This window comes from Protopterus annectens, chromosome 4.part1 (assembly GCF_019279795.1).
Source record: "Protopterus annectens isolate FY-2018-M chromosome 4.part1, PAN1.0, whole genome shotgun sequence".
NCBI lineage: Eukaryota > Metazoa > Chordata > Ceratodontiformes > Protopteridae > Protopterus > Protopterus annectens.
Genome location: NC_056734.1, coordinates 981391286 through 981411756, shown reverse-complemented (window position 1 = coordinate 981411756; position 20471 = coordinate 981391286).

Below are 20471 nucleotides of genomic sequence, written 5' to 3'. Positions count from 1 at the left end.
CCGAAGAAGTTCATCATATAAGCACATATCCTAGTTTCACTCTTTCTGAAGCCATATTCTCTGCGTATGCTGATATTTTCGATGATAAGTTGAGCAAACTTCCAGTTGTGTATTGTATGAAGTTAGACCCAGAGGTCAGTCCAGTAGTTAGACCAGGAAGAAATGTTCTGATAGCTATGCAAGATAAAGTCAAAATTCAGTTGGATAACATGGTGCAGCAAGGTGTAATTTGTCCAGTTACAGAACCAACTGAATGGGTGTTGTCAATGGTAGCAGCCCACAAGAAAGGCTCAGATGCAATCAGAATATGTACTGACCCAAGAGATTTGAACAAAGCATTAAAGAGACCAATCATCCAATGCATACAGTCGAGGAGGTTGCAGCCCTAATACGAAATGCCACTGTTTTCTAATGTCTTAGATGCAAAAAGTTCATTTTGGCAAGTGATGCTTGATCACAAATCTTCATTACTGACCACTTTTGGTACCCCGTTTGGCAGATATAGTTTCCTGAGGATGCCATTTACAATGAATTCTGCAAGTGAAGTCTTCCAGCGTGCAATGCAGCAAATGTTTTTAGGTTATCCTTGTGGCATAATAGATGATGATTTATTGATTGGAGGCAATAATGAAGCAGAGCACAACAGAAATCTTAAGAGAGTTCTAGACAGAGCACGTGAAGTGAACTTAAAGCTCAATCTTCTGAAGTGCAAATTCAGACTACCAGAAGTTACATATGTAGGTCATTTATTTACCAGCACTAGCTTGAGACCTGACCCATCCAAGCAGGCAGCTATTCTTGAGATGTCAGCACCAGATAATATTCAAGCTCTACAGCATTTCTTTGGCATGGTCAACTATTTAGGAAAGTTCATACCAGACTTCAATCAGTTGACAGCACCTTTATGAGAGCCGACATGCAAAATGTTACATGGTTTTCATTGGAACAACACCAGAAGGCATTTGAAGACCTTAAGCAGAAAATTGCCACCCCCACCTATATTAAGATACTATGATGTCAATAAACCAGTCACTCTTTTCTGTGATTCTTCAAAATTTGGTCTTGGCACAGTTATTTTTTCAAGAAGGCAGACCAGTAGCCTATACATCTAGAACCCTTACCCATACTGAGATGCAGTATGCTCAAATTGAGAAAGAACTTTTGGCAATAGTATTTGTATGTTCAAAGTTTCATGATTATATCTATGGTCGAGCTATTCAGATTGAAACTGATCACCAACCTCTAATTACTATTCTAAAGAAACCTATGCATTCACCTCCAGCAAGATTGCAAAGAAAGATGCTCAAAATGCAAAAGTACAATTTCAAAATGATATATACAAAAGGCAATCTACTTTATCTGGCTGATATCTTATCCAGATTGCCTAGAAATACAATGGAACAGGTTGACACTGAGAATTTTGACTTTGACGTAATGGAAGTGCGTAATTTTTCTACTACCAGACTTGATTAGCTGTGAGATTATACAAAGACTGATGCAATTTTGCAAAAGCTCAACCACTACATTAATGGTGGATGGCCGTCAAAGCAATCTAGTGTACCGCCTGAAGTGCAAACCTACTTTCCTTACAGAGATAAGATGTTGATGGAAGATGGCATTATTTTCAAAGGTCCTAAAATTGTTGTTCCTGCCTCCTTGCAACTTGAATATATCCAGATTTTGCATCATGGTCACCCAGGTTCCGAATCTACCAAAAGAAGGGTGAGAGAGCTACCTTGGTAAACAGTAGCCACTGATATATTTGAGTGGAACAATCAGCATTACTTAGTATAGGTAGACTCTTATTCGAACTGGTTTGAGATTGATCTACTACTTAATCTAATATCCACTACTGTTATCACTAAGTTGAAATGTCATTTCTCAGTCCATGATAGTCCACACAAAGTTATTTCTGGCAATGGTACTCAGTTTACTAGTCAGTTGTTTCAGACATTTCCAAGAGAATGGGACTTTGTACATGTTACTAGTAGTCCAGAATATCCACAATCAAATGGACTAGCTGAACGTGCAGTACAGAGTGCAAACTAATTACTTGAAAGGTCAAAGCGTGACAATACCAATGTCTTTTTGAATTTACTTAATCTCAGAAGCATACGTCATGATGATATACTTGGCTTGCCTGCTCAGAGACTTCTATCCAGGCAAACTAGAACAACACTGCCTGTTAGTTCCAGTTTATTGAGGCCTAAAGCTAAAAACAACAGAACCATCAGAGACCAATTATTCAGGAAGTGTTCTATCCAGAAGTCCACTTTTGATAAAGCAAGCAGATTTCTTCGTCCATTGAAAGGAGGAGAGACAGTGAGGATACAAATGGCAAAAGGTTTTGACTGGATTAGTTAAGTAACAGGTATATATACCGAGCCGAGATCCTACTTCGTAGAATATGACGGTGTGGAGTACAGGAAAAATTGCAGATATCCTCTTCCTGTACCAGAATCAATATCGCAGCATTGGTCCTGTGATACAGACTCTAGATCTCAGAGCAATCCAGACAATGTTCCTGTTCCAGAACGTGTCTTATCTTTTGATTCCAACTCTGACATTCCTAAGGCTGAATGGTTTACTATCAAAATTGCAAACGGCACTACGTCGACCGTCATATACTCGAACATGGAAGGTCGTAATCGGTAATGTCGAAGACAAAATAATCAATCTAGGAATGGTTTAACATGGGTCAAGGTAGGTGTTCAATATTATTCCGAACTACAAACATCTCCCCTACCTCAACCCATGTTAAAACCATTCCTAGATTGATTATTTTGTCTTCGACATTACCGATTATGACCTTCCATGTTCGTGTATATGACAGTCGACGTAGTGCCGGTCGCAATTTTGATAGTAAACCGGCTGAACATTCAGCAGAGACACTTCCAACTGCTAAGTCTAATTCTCAGTTTTATGTCACGTGATTTGGTCACATTTCCAGACCTAGTGTGAAATACACAGCGACTTGAACATAATTCTATATATGTACCTAGCTCTGTATAATTTGCATGACAAAGAACTATTTGTATTGTTTGCATGTCAACTGATGTTCTCAGCATTGCATGGTCTATTTCTCGAAGAGGGAGGATGTAGAACAGAATGTATGTGCTGTATCTTTAAGAAGCATATCAAGAACTGAACTTGCATATATAAATAGCAGGCACGTGCTATCTTCAGTGCCATTTTGAGAGTTCAGCCAGAGAGTGAGCATGTATGAATGTAATAGCTAGTTTGTATATAAGTTACCTAAGATAAAGTTAGTAAGCTTCAATCGTGATGTGTTCGTACATAATAAAGCTGCTTGAACAGAACCCACCAAATCTCATCTATTACAGCCTGACTAGACGAGCGACAATAGTTACCAGGAATGGATGACTCCCCAATGGATACTATTATGCATTCTTGGCATTTAGTTTTAGTCCATGGCTTTGACACCAGTTGTTTGTCTATGTCAGCCCCTCCTGGAGAACATTTGTGTCAGTGTGATATTCAATGACAGCTCCTAATTTGCAACCATCTGCAAATTTAGTCAGCCAGACATCACTGACAATGGCCTTGACTTCTGAGAAGTAAATGCCAAAAAGGAGCAGTTCAAGGACTGATCCCTAAGGGACTCCATTTGTGACTGGCCTCTTTGTAGAGGTGGACTCCCTAATTCTAACTTTCTTGGTCCTGTCTGTGAGCCAGTTGGCTATCCACTGGGAGACATACGGATTTGTATCTAACCTCTTGAGTTTGTCAACAATGCCTGAGTGGGGTATTGTGTCAAATGCCTTGGCCAGGTCAAGATAGGCAGTGTGAATGATTTTGCCATCATTCATTGTTTTGGTGACCTTCTCAAAGAAGTAATGCACAAAAAACCAAAGACAAGCAAAGAATAATCCACGACCTTGAAGAAAGGAACCGGAACTCTGACCTTCTCAAAGAAGTCCACCAGCTTGAGTAGGCATGATCTGCCCTTGACGAAACCAAACTGGGTGGGTCTAGTGTCTGGAGGTTTACTATATCTCTAATGATCATCTTCATGGTAATTCTTTCTATGGCTTTAGATATAAGACTAGTGAGACTTATGGGTCTGTAGTTTTCAGGGTCTGTAGATGGCCCACCTTTGTTCAGAGGGATGACTGTTGCCTTTCTCCATTCATGAGACATGAAGCCTATTTGGAGGCTACAGTTAAATAGTAATTCCAGAGGCCCTGATAGGTTATGTTTCATGCTATATTAGAAGGCATCATGGAATATTGTCAGGGCCCACTGATGCAGTGTTCTTGGTCTTAGAGAGAGCATTAAGGACCTGTTCCCTAGTAGGGAGAGTTATATTTGATGATATTTCCTGAGTGAAGGTTGGGGGGAGAGGTAAAGTTGGATCTGAATTTATTAGCCAGGAGGTTTTCTATATCTTCTGGCTCAGTATAGGTGGCTCCATTTACAGTGAGTTCTGCACACAATTGTATATTGTGTTTGAGGTTGCATTGCAGACATAGCTAAAGAATGTGTTGTGGTTTTCCTTGACCTGGGAGGCCATATTACCTCAAATTTGGCTTTGGTAGACTTTATTTGTCCTCTGAGTTGTTCATTAAAGATAAATAGATCTCCAGATTAGTCAAATAGCATGGTTTCCTAAAAATACTTCAGGTGAAAATTAACTGTTGATAGGACACATATTCAAGTCATTACCAAATACAGGACTGCCCCTGTGAATCAGTAATCCCACTTTGTTTATTTGGATCTACTTGAATCTATCAAGATACATCCAACACCGTGGCTTTGGGTGACTTTAACTAACCATCCAATGACTGGGTAAATTACTCATGCGCAAAGTCACTTGCCAAAAGGTTTCTCAACTTCTTTAACACAAATGCCTTGGACCAGCTGGTTGACACCCTCACAAGGGGTGTCAACATCCTGGATCTGGTGCTTACCAATATTGGGGACCACTGTAGCACCCCTACTGTGAGGTCTTCCCTGGTAAAATCTGACCACAATTCAGTATCATTTGAAGTAACTATCACACCTGATCCCCCCAGCAGCAACTAAACTAAAAAACTTCTCCAAAGTAGATTATGACCTTTTATGGGATGTTATAAATAGCTTCTCTGCACCGCCCCCCTCGGATGGAACTAGGAACTGTGCCAAGTTCTATATATCAATGCTTTATATAAACACTTGTATAACTGCATTGACTCAGCCAAACCAAAACAAGCTTCTCGTGGAAGAGCAAACCTGCCTGTTGGACAACTGCTATTAACAGGCTTTACAATAAGATGAAACTGCTAGCTAAGAGTAAGAAGGAGTGAGCCCTAAACTGGAAACACTCACTCATCTGCTTAAACAAGCGAATAAGACCTCTTGCAAAGTCCTCCAAAGCAAACTATGAATCCAAGATAGCTTCCTCAACTAAAGACAACCATAAGGCATTCTTTAATTACATCCGCACCCTAAAAGAAAAGGCCCAGATTTGTGATGAACTGGTAGTTAATGATACCACATATACTGAGCCTGTAGACATAGCTAACCTATTGACCGACAGGTTCTGTGAAAACTTCACTCCCCTGTCACCGCCACACATACTCCATGGTGTCCCTGCCACCTGACCCTACCTTGTATCTCTAAAGAGCCGGTCGTTAGTGCCCTCTCTAAGGCCAGGAAAACAGCATCTTTGGGACCAGATAACATGCCAGGCTGCATCCTACATGGGCTCCAACAAGAATTAGCAACACCATTGGGTACTCTTCAGTCATAGTCTAAGCACTGGCTTCATTCCAACTGAATGGAAAATGGCCACCATTATTTCCTTGCACAAGGGTAGTGCTCCGAATGACCCCAGGAACTATAGACCTCTTAGCCTGACTAGCCTTATCTGCAAGGCCATTGAGTGAGCCATCATGGACCTTATCAACAAAGATGTAGGTAATCTCCAAACACTTGATCCTACTCAGATTACATTTTTCAAAGGGAGAGCATGCCTGTTAAAACTGGTGGACTTCTTTGAGGCAGTCATCAAGGTCCTGGATGACAGGAAATCTGTGCATACAGCCTACCCAGACTTAGCCAAGGCATTTGACACTATCCCCCACTCAGGCATCATTGACAAACTTACCCAGTTAGGTATCAACCCTTCTATCATTAGATGGGTTGCTAACCAGCTCACTGATATAACCCATATAGTCAAAATAGGGGAATTCACCTCCAAGAGCAGACCTGTAACCAGTGGTGTTTCATAGGGATCAGTCCTGAGACCTCTATTGTTTGGAATCTATTTCACCAAAGTACAAGTGAAAACTAAAGGTCTGTGGCTGACAAAGTTTGCTGATGACTGCAAACTGGGTGTGGTCTTAGAATCTCCAAATGATGCCAACATCCAACAAGAGGGTCTTACACAAACAAATGATTGATGCCAAAGTCATGGCATTAAACTCAATGCAAAAAAAATCTATTATCATCCCTTTTGGTAAGGGTGATGTTCCTGCTATCTACCACATCAATAGCAGCACCTTAAGTATGCACTCAGTGGTGAGAGATCTGGGCACTCAGGTTGACAGCAACCTCACGCTTGACCACCATGTCTCCACAGTGGTAAGAAGGGCATTCTATATTCCTCATCTCATAAGTAAGGGCATTGCCCTCCGGAAAAAAGAAGTTACAACCTCCCTGTACTCTTCCCTCGTCAGGCCAATAATTGAGTACAATGTCCCTTTTGGTATTTCTTTGCAGAGACCACAAAGTTCTTCACAAGGAAAATTCTAGGTCCTCAGCATCTGTCCTATGGGGTCTATATTAGATAATCGAACTTTCAAAAGTTTGACTGTCATATGGTTGACACCATATGATCGAATTTTTAAAAGTTCAAAAATCTAATAAAAATAAATAAATTACACAAATAACCTCCCTGAATGTTTTAAACAGGGGGCAAGCTCTCCTGCACCCCCCACATGGGGGTCTGCATCTCCCACACCCCCCGCTGTTTAAATATACCAACTCCGAGATTGTACCACAGTGCAGAAAAGGGAAATCTTCCCATTCCATGCTGTATGGAGATCTCCATTAAAATGTTCAAACTTTCAAAGATTCGATCATATGGTGTTGACCAAATGACAGTTGAACTTTTGAAAGTTCGATCATCCAATATAGACCCATCCTATGTGGATCATCAGAAATCACTGTCACTTTATTCTGTTTCATAAGATTACTCAGAGGTGATCTCTGCCTTGCATACAAGGCAATATCTGACCCTGTTTTTTTGGAAATGCTGCATCTCCGTAAGTCATATGGTACATAGGTTACTCTCTCTAAAGACCCTAACATTGTATGTGACATTAATAGAACTTGCTTGAGGGACAGATTTGTTTTCCAGGGGTTACCACACCTTTGGAACAGACTCCCACTTCATGTCAAACAGAGCACCATCACTGGCCCCTCTTCAAACGCAATCTGGACAATTGGATGGGTAACCATAAATTCACCCCAGGAGTTCCACCTTTGTCCCTCTTGGATAAGGCAATAGGTGCTAATCTAGGGTAGAACTTGGCTAGGCTTGTAAGGGCCCTAGGGCCATTAGCCTAGTAACTTCCTATGATCCTGTGATCCTATGTATGTGTTGTCTCTTAGGGAATGCAAGGACATACTGAGTATGCCTACATCTGCCTACACCCACAGCAGCTGATAGCTCTCCCTCTGACTCTTCATCTGCCTATGGCTATGGGGACCTCAGCATTGGTTCTGGGATGTGTACCCCTTCCCCTTGTTAATCCTGCTGAAGCTATTTCCTCAGGATTATATTTTTTAGCCTGGCACATACTGTTAATATTTCTGTACATGTCCATGGATTGTACTACAGGACTCCCCCAGATGTAACTAGGCGCTGGAACTGTGACTTCAGCAGCCCAAACTCACACTCTATGATATTTCTGGTTTGAGCGTATGCCTCATTATGGTGTTCTTCTGTGGGTGTGTGTGCATTTCTGATGGGTGTCATCAGCCACTGTTCCAGTGCATAGCCTGCATCCCTAGTAGATAACTCTGTGGGATATCCCTGCTAGCAAACATCTGGTACAGTTGGGATCTGTGTCAGATTTGTGAGTCGTGGTAACTGCCAGGGTTGTCAGCACACACATTTAAGATGATTCCCCTGGCATTATACACAACTTGGCAGTTGATAGAGGACTAGCCCTTTCTGTTAATGTAGAGCCTACCCTGTTCCCCAGATGGTGCATTCATTTCTATATGTGTGCAGTCTATGGCACCCAGTACTTCAAGGCTGTGTGCTACACTATAGAGCTCCTGCATATTTCTGTCTCTCTCCTCAGAACTATGGGAAAAATATATGTGGTCACTGGCATGTGGGAACATAGCATTAAGGAATTTGTGGAGAATCCTGGATACCGATGATTGTGATGCCCACACCATGTCCCCTGTTAGTCTCTGAAAGGTGGCTAAGATTCTAAAGGCCGAGGTTGTAAAAAAAAAAATCACAGCCTAAGACTCCAAGGTTAAACAAAACCAGGTCTTAACAGAAATTAAATACCACAACACATCCTGCTACATCCACAATCAAGAGTCACCAGAAAAAAAATCACCCCAAATCAAGTACACTTAAAAGTTCCACTAACAATAATGCATTACAAATTGGTGGCTCCATAAAAAGACACACAGACCATAAAAGGCTAGACAAAAACAGAATCATTGTGAGTTGTCGTTCTGTTGTCAAGATCTCTGACACTGAAAGAGCTCCCAAAACCCTTAATATGAACAAATATGACTATAACATTGTGATGGTCCATGTCAGTGTAAATGAACTGGTGCATAAAACCTTAAAAGAAATGCAGAGAAACATTTTCAAGGTGACAACACATATCACAAGTGCAGGAAAGAATCTGGTATTGAGAAGAATCCTCCCTTCACCAAGAATGATATAGAGCAATAAGAAACAGGTGACCATCTTCAACAATTGGCTCTGTAACTGGTGTCATTCTAGAGGGATCCAGTATGAGTCAGCATTTGATGAACTGCTGTACAGCCCCTCTTATTTTGCTAAGGATGGCTTATACCTCTCACATCAAAGCATCCGTATACTAGTTAAAGGCTTTGCTGCCCACATGGTCTTTTAATGCAGAGCCAGTGACTGGATCTGCCAACCTAAATAGAAAACGTAACAAACAAAGCAATGGACAATATCAATGTGGCATTACTCAGTGCTAGACGTCTGAGCAACACATTACCTGACTTTGAAGCCCTCCTGCATTTGCAGCACATTCATGTTTCTGTTATTACTGAAACCAGGCTTATGAGTGCAGAAAGCACTCCCTCTTTCCCAGGTTTTACTCCTACCATGCCTTTAGACCCAATGGAAACCTTGGTAGAAAATCCATATTTGTTAAAGAGCACATTACCTCAATACAGATTCCTAGACACCAACAAACCAAACTTACTGAGATTCATCTCAGCCTAAATCATACCTACTGTGAGATGATTACATGTTGCAGGACCCCTTCCATGACCCCCCCAAAAAAAAACAATCATGTCCAGTTCTTAAATACATTGCATGAACTTCCTATTGACAAAAACTCCATCATTCTGGGAGACTTTAATTACCCATGGATAAAGTTGAAGTTCTATACTTCAAATGCAGGCTATGCCTAAAATATCCTCAATTTCATATTCAAGATTTCCCTGGATGAAATAGTCAAAGGCCCCACTAAAGGTCAAAATGGTCTTGACCTTATTCTTACAAATGTGGCAGCTATGTGTACTACCCCACAGGCATAGTTTTCTTTTTCGATCAAGTTGGGCAACAAACTGGTAACTTTCTCCTTCAAAATCCTTAAACCAGCTGAGGCAAATGTCATAATATTCAAAGACTTTAGACATACAAGCTCTGTACAATTCAATGATGATTCCCTGAGTTCAAATATATTTGTCCCCCCCCCCCCAAATGTAGACACTGCTAGTAGCTATGTAAATAAATGATACACTCACCTAGAAATATAAACCTCTCAGTCCCTATCAAAACTAAACAAAAAGTGAAAGGAATGAGCAAACCACTCTAGTGGTCCATTTATACGAATAAAAAATACAATAAGGAAAAAGGCTGATTAGAATACATAACAAAATTAAGACTCACAAATAATGGTTAACATCAAATGGCTATCCAAGGTAATGAAAAATACTATAAGGGAAACAAAGTCTTCCCATGAACTTTGTCTGGCATCAAAAGCTATGAATAATTACAAATATTACAAATCTTTCTTTACTGTCATCAGGAAGCTATGAAAAAACACCTAACATTGTTCTGAACTCATTGAAAATGGCACTGCTTTCTCTGACCCAGTACATGCTGCAAATATATCGGCAAATTCAGTGGAACTTTAAAAGCAGAGACATCTATACCAAATCCATATATACCTAAGGATCTGAAAACAACACTTCTTAAGAGTACTTTTCAAAACAAACAGCACATCATCTATGGACCTGATGATATACTCGGCTGCCTGCCGAACAGCACTAAACATGCACTGGTGGACCCACTCTAATAACTGTTCAACCTGAGCTTAATGACTGGCTCTGTTCCAGAGGTATGGAGCACAGCAGTTGTGGTGCCTCTTTACAAGGGTGGCTCCACCACAGACCTTAGGAACTACAGACCCATCAGACTGATGACCATCATCTTCAAGGCCATTGAATGGATCACAGCACACCTTATAAACTGTGGTATAAATAAATCTTTGAATATGTCCAGCAGTTTGGCCTTGTTAAACATATATCCAGTCTAAAGAATCTGGTACATTTTTTGAGCAGGTAATACAACTTGTGGACAGTGGTCATGCTGTTAGTATACCATACTTCAACCTCACCAAAGCATTTGATACTATACTACATGCTAACATTATCAAAAAACTAAATGCACTTCAAATTGATGTCTATGAAGTTAATGGATAGCTATTTGGCTAAGGGATAGAACCCACACTGTGAGGGTGGCAGTCACAGTATCAGAGAAGATGAATGTAAACAGTGTTGTATCACAGGCTTCCTTTCTAGGACTTTTGCTATTAGGCATATAATTCTCTGATCTTTAAGTCAAAAATCAGTAACTCTGATCAACCAAGTTTGTCAGAGATTGTAAACTGTGTGTTGTACTTAAATTCCCTTCTGATATGAAGTCTCCAGGTTACAGTTATGTGAGACACCTTGGAACATGAGTAGATAACTCCCTCACCTTTGACCATCATGTTGCAACAGTGGTCAGGAAATCCTTCTCTATGGTACAGCTGATCTCAAAGGGTATTTCCTGTAGGTCCAAGCAAATCCTAATTCCACCTATATTCTGCACTGATTAGGTCCATCATAGAAGACAATGCCCTCTTTGACATGTATCTTATAAAACATATCAAGCCTTTAAACAGACTCCAAAGGTTCCTCACAAAAATAATAATAATAATGAGAATAAAGGACCTGAGCTATGAGGTGGAGGCTTTGTCTATGTATTGGGTGTTCTACAGACTCCCTAGAGACAATAAGTGACTTGCCTTCCAGGCCAGTAGAGATCTGGCAGGCCAAGACCTCTAATTGCTCCATAAATCAAACAGCCCTCAGACACTAGAACCAGAGATCTGCACTTGTTTCAGGAAATAGACAAATCATGGTGGAAAGACAGATTTGTTATGTGACAACTTCTTCTTTGGAACAAATGTCCTCTCCAGATCAAGCAATGTGATACACAATATTCTTTTAAAAGGAAATTAGACAACTGGATGAATATTCATAAACTCACCCATGGTGTGACTACCCTGTGCATTCCATGATTCTGTAAAGAAGTTATCTTCTGCCCTTGCAAATGCTGCAAACTAGAAATAGAACATCTTTATACAGTAAACCACTAAATGTTTTGTTGATAATTACAAATGTATAAGCTCACAAATCCTGTGCAATATAAGAGTCTGATGAAAATGGCAAAACAAAATCAGCAGTGAAAACAGGTGATTTCAACAACTGCACTAATGCACATAATATTATTACACAGACTTGCACAATGATGCAATGCAAGCCTAGCCAGTAGAACAGTATTCTGCACTAAAACAAATGCTAAGTTACTTTCGTTACATTACAACTTAAGCATGTTTACCACATTAACACCTTTGGTTAGGATACTGTTTGATTTACCTGCTTTACCTGCTTTGTAATTCAGGGATGTTGAATGTTTTTCAGTGAAAGATGTCTGCTCAGTATGATATATGAAGTAAGAGCATTGTAACTCTTTGTGTTATTACCGCCAGCTCATGACTGCAAATGTTCCCAGTACCAGCCCATCTACACAATTAACACACTTGTCTTTGTTACTAGCAGTTAACATCAGTTACTAAAAGATCTAAAGATGAAATGATTGTTGAAAAAAGAGGCAAGCCTGAGGTGGGGTGGGGTTGGGAAAATGTATTTTTCAATACTTGATCTGTGCTCCCTCCTGTGTACCAGTAGCAACAAGCAACTAGCTCTTGCTACCCCCATAGTGCCTTTTTTAGGCAAGGCTCAAAAGACAAACCCACCTCCATAGGTATCACAAGGGATAAGAAACTAAGAGTAATGCTACTCAACGCCAGAAGTCTAAACCTCAAGATGCACGCACTTGAAACTCTCCTTAGCATGGAGAACATCGATATCTGTGCAGTAACAGAAACCTGGTTCAGGGCTCCCAAGAGCACCCCAGCACTACCAGGTTATACCTCATACCATGCTTTTCGGCCCCAAAACTTGGACTGAACCACAAAAAGAGGGGGAGTATTGATATTCAGCAAAGATACCCACACCTCCAGGTTGGTGGCAAAGCACGAAGCATCAGAGACTATCCATGTGCAACTAACAGTGGGTAAAACTGCCTTCCAATATATTATATTATATTTATAGCCTTCTACAGACCACCCTCCCAAACCCAGGAACCCCACTCGGCCTTTCTGAGAACACTGGAAAATATGAAGGTCTCTCCAAACACCATTATATTGGGTGACTTCAACTACCCAAACATAGACTGGGAGCATTACTCTAGCTCCAGCACCCTAGCCCAAAGGTTCCTAGAATTTATAAACTCAAATGCTATGGAACAACTTGTTACCACTCCCACAAGAGGGGAAAACATACTGGACCTGATCATCACCAACATGGGGACTCTATGCTCCAGACCAGAAGTGTATCCCTCACTGGTAAGATCAGATCATAAACTAATCTCACTGGATATTCACATCCCGACCCCACCCCTGCCCAGAAAACCACAGTGAAAAACTTCTCTAAAGCAAATTTCACACTCCTCAAAACCGAGGTGGAATCCTTCAAAGCCCCGGCCTGTGGAAAATACAGCCCAGACCGCAGAATCCTTTATAAACGCATTCTATGAACACCTTCAGGAATGCATGGATCATGCGATCCCAAATAAAACCAAGACCCAATCCTCCAAAGGCAGACGTCCTGTCTGGTGGACCCCAGCCATAAACAAACTATACAATAGAAGGAGGAAGCTACTAAATGATAGAGCAAAATCCCAAAAGGGAAGGCATCACTGATCAGTATTAGCAAAACTACGGGCACTCATAAAATTGTCTAAGGCCAGCTTTGAGAGAAAAATTGCACAGGACACTAAGGATAATCACAAGGCTTTCTTTAGTTATGTTAGGAACCTGGGTGGTAATTCCCAGATATGCTCAGAATTAGTCCAAAATGACAAAAATACACTGAACCCACAGACATTGCCAACATCCTAGCTGACAGGTTCAGCGCAAACTTCTCCCCACCAAAAGGGCAAATATCTATCCCAGCAGAGTGCTGCCCCCCCTGACATCTCAGATGCTCAGGTAAGAGCCACCCTCTCCAAAGCAAAAAACACAGCATCAATGGGACCAGACGGTGTCCCAGGCTGTGTCCTACATGATCTCCAAGAAGAGCTAAACCCAAACATAAAACTACTGTTCAATCTCAGCCTCACTACAGGATATGTGCCCAAAGAGTGGCGTACAGCAACAGTGGTCCCTCTCCATAAAGGTGGTGCCTCAACGGATCCTGGAAACTATTGCCCCATAAGCCTGACTAGCTTGGTCTGCAAAGCTATGGAAAGGATCATCATTGACCTCATAAATAAAGATATTGGGGACCTACATACACTGGATCCTACCCAGTTCGGCTTTGTTAAGGGCAGATCCTGCCTCTTAAACCTGGTTGATTTCTTTGAAACAGTCACCAAGGCCATTCACGAGGAGAAGGTGGTCCACACAGCCTACCTAGACCTCGCAAAAGCCTTCGATACAATACCCCACTCGGGCATTATAGATAAGCTCATCAGCTTAAATATAAACCTGCATGTCACTAGATGGATTGCAAACTGGCTCAAGGACAGAACCCACATGGTTAGAATTGCTGGAGCCATGTCAGACTCCAAACCAGTTACAAGTGGTGTCCCACAAGGCTCAGTCCTGGGACATCTCTTGTTCGGTATATATTTCTCGGAGGTACAGGCCAACACGGAAGGACTGTGGCTGACCAAGTTCGCAGATGACTGCAAACTGGGTGCCATAATCGACTCTCCAGCCGACACAAGCATCCTCCAAAAGGGCCTCATAGAAACAGACAACTGGTGCCAGAGCCATGGCCTCAAGCTAAATGCCAAAAGTGTATAGTCATCCCTTTGGCAAAAACAAAGTGCCCACAAATTACCACATAGGTGGTAATCCATTAAGTACAGAAGAAGTCATTAGGGACCTGGGGACCCAAGTTGATAGCAATCTCTCATTTGACAACCACGTGGCCAAAGTGGTTAGAAAAACATTTTATATAGCCCACCTAATCATGAAGGGATTCACATCTAGATCAGGGGAGGTCATCGTGCCTCTTTACTCATCCCTCATCAGGCCCATAATTGAGTACAATGCCCCTTTTGGGATGTACCTTACCAGACACCTGCAGCAACTGGAAAGACCCCAAAAGTACCTCACCAAGAGGATCAAAGGGCTCAAACAGATGCCATATGCTGCCCGGTTAAAGAAACTCCAGCTCTACTCAGTGGCATACCACCTGTTCAGAGGCGATCTGTGCCTGACATATAAAGCCATGTTCAACCCAGAATTAAGGGACATGCTGCACCTCAAAAAATCCAAATCCCATCAAGCTACGCTCTCGAGAGACTTGAACCTCAGCACTGAAATAAATAGGACATGCTGGAGGGACAGATTCATAACCCAGAGGCTCCCTTCACTCTGGAATAAAATCCCAGTCCAGGTTAGGCAGAGTCCCTCATTGACTCTCTTCAAGAGGAATCTTGATGAGTGGATGGGAGATCGTAGGTTTACCCCGGGTATCACTTCTGTGTCACTGTTAGACAGAGGCACAGTATACTAACCTCGAAAAAGGGCATAGCAAAATAAATTTAAAATGGGTGGCGAAAGCCAAACACATTCTGGCTAGGCTTATAAATGCCCTAGGGCAGATAGCCTAGTATGAACCTATGAACCTATGAACAACGTCTTAAATAAATTATATCAAAAAGAGTTGATGCTTACATACATACATGTGCATAACTTTACAGGAAAAATATAAGCACCTTGGAATGTGTAAACTCTAACCAAAAAGAGATAGGTATTTTGATTGGCACTTGCAATTGTCCTTGAGAGGTCAAAATGGATATGTAGGCTTGTTGCTACTGGTACACAGGAGGGAGCACAGATCAAGTATTGAAAAATACATTTTCCCAACCCCACCCCACCTCAGGCTTGCCTCTTTTTTCAACAATCATTTCATCTTTAGATCTTTTAGTAACTGATGTTAACTGCTAGTAACAAAGACAAATGTAAAAGGTTTGTAATCTGCTTTAACATTTTTCTGCAGACGTTCCTAGCATGGAAAGAAAGTGCTTTCATTAAACTCCCTTTCAAAATAGAGATTATAGACTTCTGCACTCATTTAATCTGATTTGTGTTTTTGTTTCTGTTCTGTGTGTGTGTTGGCCTATAAAAATGCATTGCTTAAGAATTAGTTAAGCAGTAAACACACACACGCACACGCACACGCACACGCACGCACACGCACACGCACACACACACACGCACACACACACACACACACACACGCGCACACACGCACACACGCACACACGCACACACACTGATGTCTGGGAATAAAGTCACCCCTGTTTTATGACTCAGACTGTAACAGCTATGTGAGCTGCACTTACGCCTGATAAAACCAGCAGCAGGTAAATTAAACATATGAGACTTATTCTGCAACATGTTTTTTGCAGTGTCATGAAAAGATGTGTGAATGTGTGACCTTTTCTATGTAGTGTTATAAAACGTGTAATTTGTCACTCCATTTTCCTGCAAAGCACAAATATTATACAGGAGGTAAAATGTATGGCAGATATGCAAAACAGAAAATATAATTATTATGCTTTGTGATTATAAGATGGGCACATGCAGGGGGGGGGTCAAACATTGATGGGGAGTGTTGGGCAATGAACAAGTAATAAGGAATATCATATAAGGGAGAGAGAGAAAACACCAGAATGGGAATGTGGTAGACTCCTTTCATGGTTGGATCCCAGCCCAGCCCAGTGGGCAACAGACCTAGGCATCACTTACCAGGGTAGCTGACATTAAGAGCCGGTTGTTCCCCCTGGGCACACCTCTCAACCTCTTAGCACAAGAAACCTGGACAAAGCCAAAAATAATGGGGGAACAAAGGACCAAAAATAGGGACACATTTTAAATTTTGCTCTTATAAACTTAGAAACTTGCTAGAATAAAAGGTATTGTGTTGCATTTTCTAGAAGATATGAAGTGTGAAACTCAAATGACTGTTATTATTTAGTGACTTCAGTCCTCAATGATTTGCCAGAAAATCACACATTTTATGAGGAACAGACCAAAAATAGAAGCCAAAAATCTGGACATTCTGCGAAAATCTGTACAGTTGAGAGGTATGCCCCTGGGTGCCCCCTGAGTGGGACCAGCCTCTCATAAAATTCCACAAGCTGCACCAGTGGGTGCCTTACATTTCTGCAGTGGGCATCCATTTATTGCCATACATCAGCTGCTACCAGTATACAGCTCATGTCTACAGAGAAGACCAGACCCCTCTGGGATACTCTCAGAAGAAAAGCCTTCACCCACCTTCCTGAGAATCACATGGACATGATAGTCTGCATGTGGTTTTGAGGGTAATTTTGTGCAATGGAAATGTTGTTACAGTGAGCATGCCATAGAAGGTTTGGGCTTGCCAGGCTACATGTTAAAGCATGCTTAAAGTATGGAATTGGGGTAAAGCCCATATATAGCATTAACTGTGGCTGAAAAACAGGTGCATGGTGGGGGTGAGGGTTTGTGGACAGAAGTATAAGTATGTAAGCATCTCACAGCATACATCCAGACCCACTGATTGGCATGTTTTGCCACAGGTGTATATGTACTTATATGGCTATCCAATGGAGGCAGCAGCTTGAAAAGTTCACTATTCAAGAAAATGAAGTGCAGTTGCAGGCTCTCCATATCTGTGGTACACACTCCTGGGAAAGCTGCCACTGAGAAGTAGTATCAGGATGTGCAGGCTTCACATATATGTGGTATGCACTCCTGCAAAAAGCTGCCACTTAGAGGCAGTATCAGGACTAGTACAGGTAAGAAGTAGGGACTGGAGCAAGATTGAATGCTGTGGGTGGCCATAGTAGGTCTTGGCAACAAGTTTAATGAATGGTTGCTGATTTGATACCCCATGCAAAAGAAAAGGCATGAGACACTGCAACAGAGAAGTCCACCACAGAAGTCTGGACCACCAACGTTGAAGCTCCTCATTAAGGATAAGGATTTTTTTAAAACTATTTTATTAGGATAAAGATATTTTTGTGTTACTCTGGCCAAGGTAAGCAGCCCGTCATACCCGTGGGGAGCTGGGATATCAGCAACTGCATGTGTCAGCTGAGGAGGCACCAGGTTGGTAATGTCTGTTACAGCACAGTATAGCACACTCCACTGCATATGAAGGAAATGCCCGACAAAGGCTCATTACATGTCTGTCTTTTCAGGTATCTATGGCCTGCAACTGAAACAATCTGCACAACAAGGTATATATGTTACAGAGTATGCAGGATTTGTTTTCAATGTGTAGTACTATGTATGTCATAGATGGTTATATGGGTGTATGCATCTGGCAGACAGGGTTGTCATGTGTGTTTTACTGATTGGGTTGACAGGGCTGCAGGGCACTTGTGACTGAAAATCATGGCAACATGCAAGTGGCAATGTGTGGTGACGCAGTGGCATTCCTAAATCTCCTTCAGATTTTAGACCTATAAACATTCTGTCTCTGACAGCTAAACTATTGGAAAATCATTCAGTGCATAAAAACATATGATCTGCTTAATAAAAATCAGCACGGTTTATGTCCCCATTATAATATCCTCACAGCAACATAGAAAGTAACTATTGATATATATGAAGTAATGAAAACTGGGAAACTTACAGGGACTTTCCATCTTCATAAATTCCTTACCACTAGATCTCCCTTCACTAGATTGCACACTTTATGCAGATACAATGATATTACATTCTTATAACTCATTTCTTCATCTACAAAGTGAATCTCAACATGATTTTAACTTATTGTGGACCTGGATTTATAATCTTCAACTGTTAATAACTATGAATTAGTTATCACTCATTCTCTACAACTAATTGAGTGCATGGAACCTCATCTCCATAACTCATCAAAAATACTCAGCATTTTTATTTTTGCCCAGCAGCTCACCTTTGTATATCACGCTAACAATTTCATTCCTTATTTCATCTAAGATATACATTTAACTACATCATCTATGTTCTTTCTCATGTAGTAACACTATTTATACTTGACATACTTATAGCTAAGTTAGACTGTCTCCATGTAATAGCACTGAACTCCACATACCATACTCAGCTACTCCAAACCACAGTTACACAATCTGTAGATTTAGCACTCTTTTGCAGATAGTACCACTACTTTAGAAAGCCTGTAGGCTACATGGATTTGCTGAAGCTTGTTTTCAACTTAACCCCTTCACTTTTAAATTGTTTTTAAAGGTACTGCCCACTTCTTGTTGTAATGATTAACCAAAGGCATACCAACTATCCCTACCAACCATGATATTAGTAATTAGAGTAATTATTTTATGAGACTGGATAACTTAATACGATATTTAAAAAGTCTCAAAATGTTATACCCTTTCTGTTCATTTGCAAAACATTAAGCCGCAGTGGTGCAGCGGTAGTATTGTCACCTCACAGCAAGAGGTTCTCATGTTCGATTCTCGGCTGGAGCGCCTTCTGTGTGGAGTCTGCATGTCCTCCCCATGGTCGAGTGGCATTCAAAAGACATGTGTGAATGGGCATGCCTTCGTTGAAGGTTGTGTGTTGGGCTGGCACTTCAGCACTGTAAAAATCAACTGCCAATAATTAGCAGACCGGAGTTCTGCTGTGGTGGCCCCTAACCGGGATAAGCCAAAAGAAAAGCAACAACTTATTGCTTAACATTATAACTGAATTTCAAAAGCTGACAGTATTGTACATAGTTTGCATAACTTTTTATGCAATAATATTTTCAACATGCTTCAAATATATAACTTTCTTTGTAATTCATTTTTTGGTAGTTTACACACTATGAACTATTATTGTAAAACTTTCTGTATCATAGTTGTGATTTTTCTGCTGGATGATATTACTGTGTGACTGGTATTGTGCCTTGAGTTGTGGTTGAAAATGGTCCTTAGACTAGTCCACTCACTTTATAAACAGAGAGAAATAAACAAGTAAATAAAATGCTGGCATTGTCTGACATCACAGGCAGGTAGGACATTAACATGTACTGGTGCACATGTTCTCTTGTGCATGTTAAATGCACATGTGCCACTTTGTGGTGCATAGTTTTGTACAGGTACACTCACACTGGGGTATACCTGGACTTAATAATCCCTCTCCCCCTGCTTGATGCCACTGTCATTACCATGTTGATATTCTTGTTCTTGTGTTTGGAGTTGCAGGAACAGAGCAATGACAGCCTTGTCTGTAAGGCATCATGGTTGAATATCATCTTACTTTGGAGCATGGCACACATGGTGACTAACTATGATGCTGTCTGGGGGGTGTATTGCAAAACATTCACTTGATATATCTAGCACTAGAACATGGAATCCAGCAAACCAGGTTTGTGCTCTGTCACCATGTGCTTGCGTTCACGTGGTTCATTTTATACCTCCAAATCTGGAATTTCATGGTTGTCTGAAAGGCATCAGAAGCCTAGATATGGAAGACAGTCACAATCACTTGTGATTAGAAAATAATGACATTATACAGAGGTATGTTTTCTCTGTGCAGTAAATGCTATTTTCTGATCAGTGACATATATCCAGTGCATTGACATGTGGAGTATTGCCACTAATGAGGAGTCTACATAAGCCACACATACAC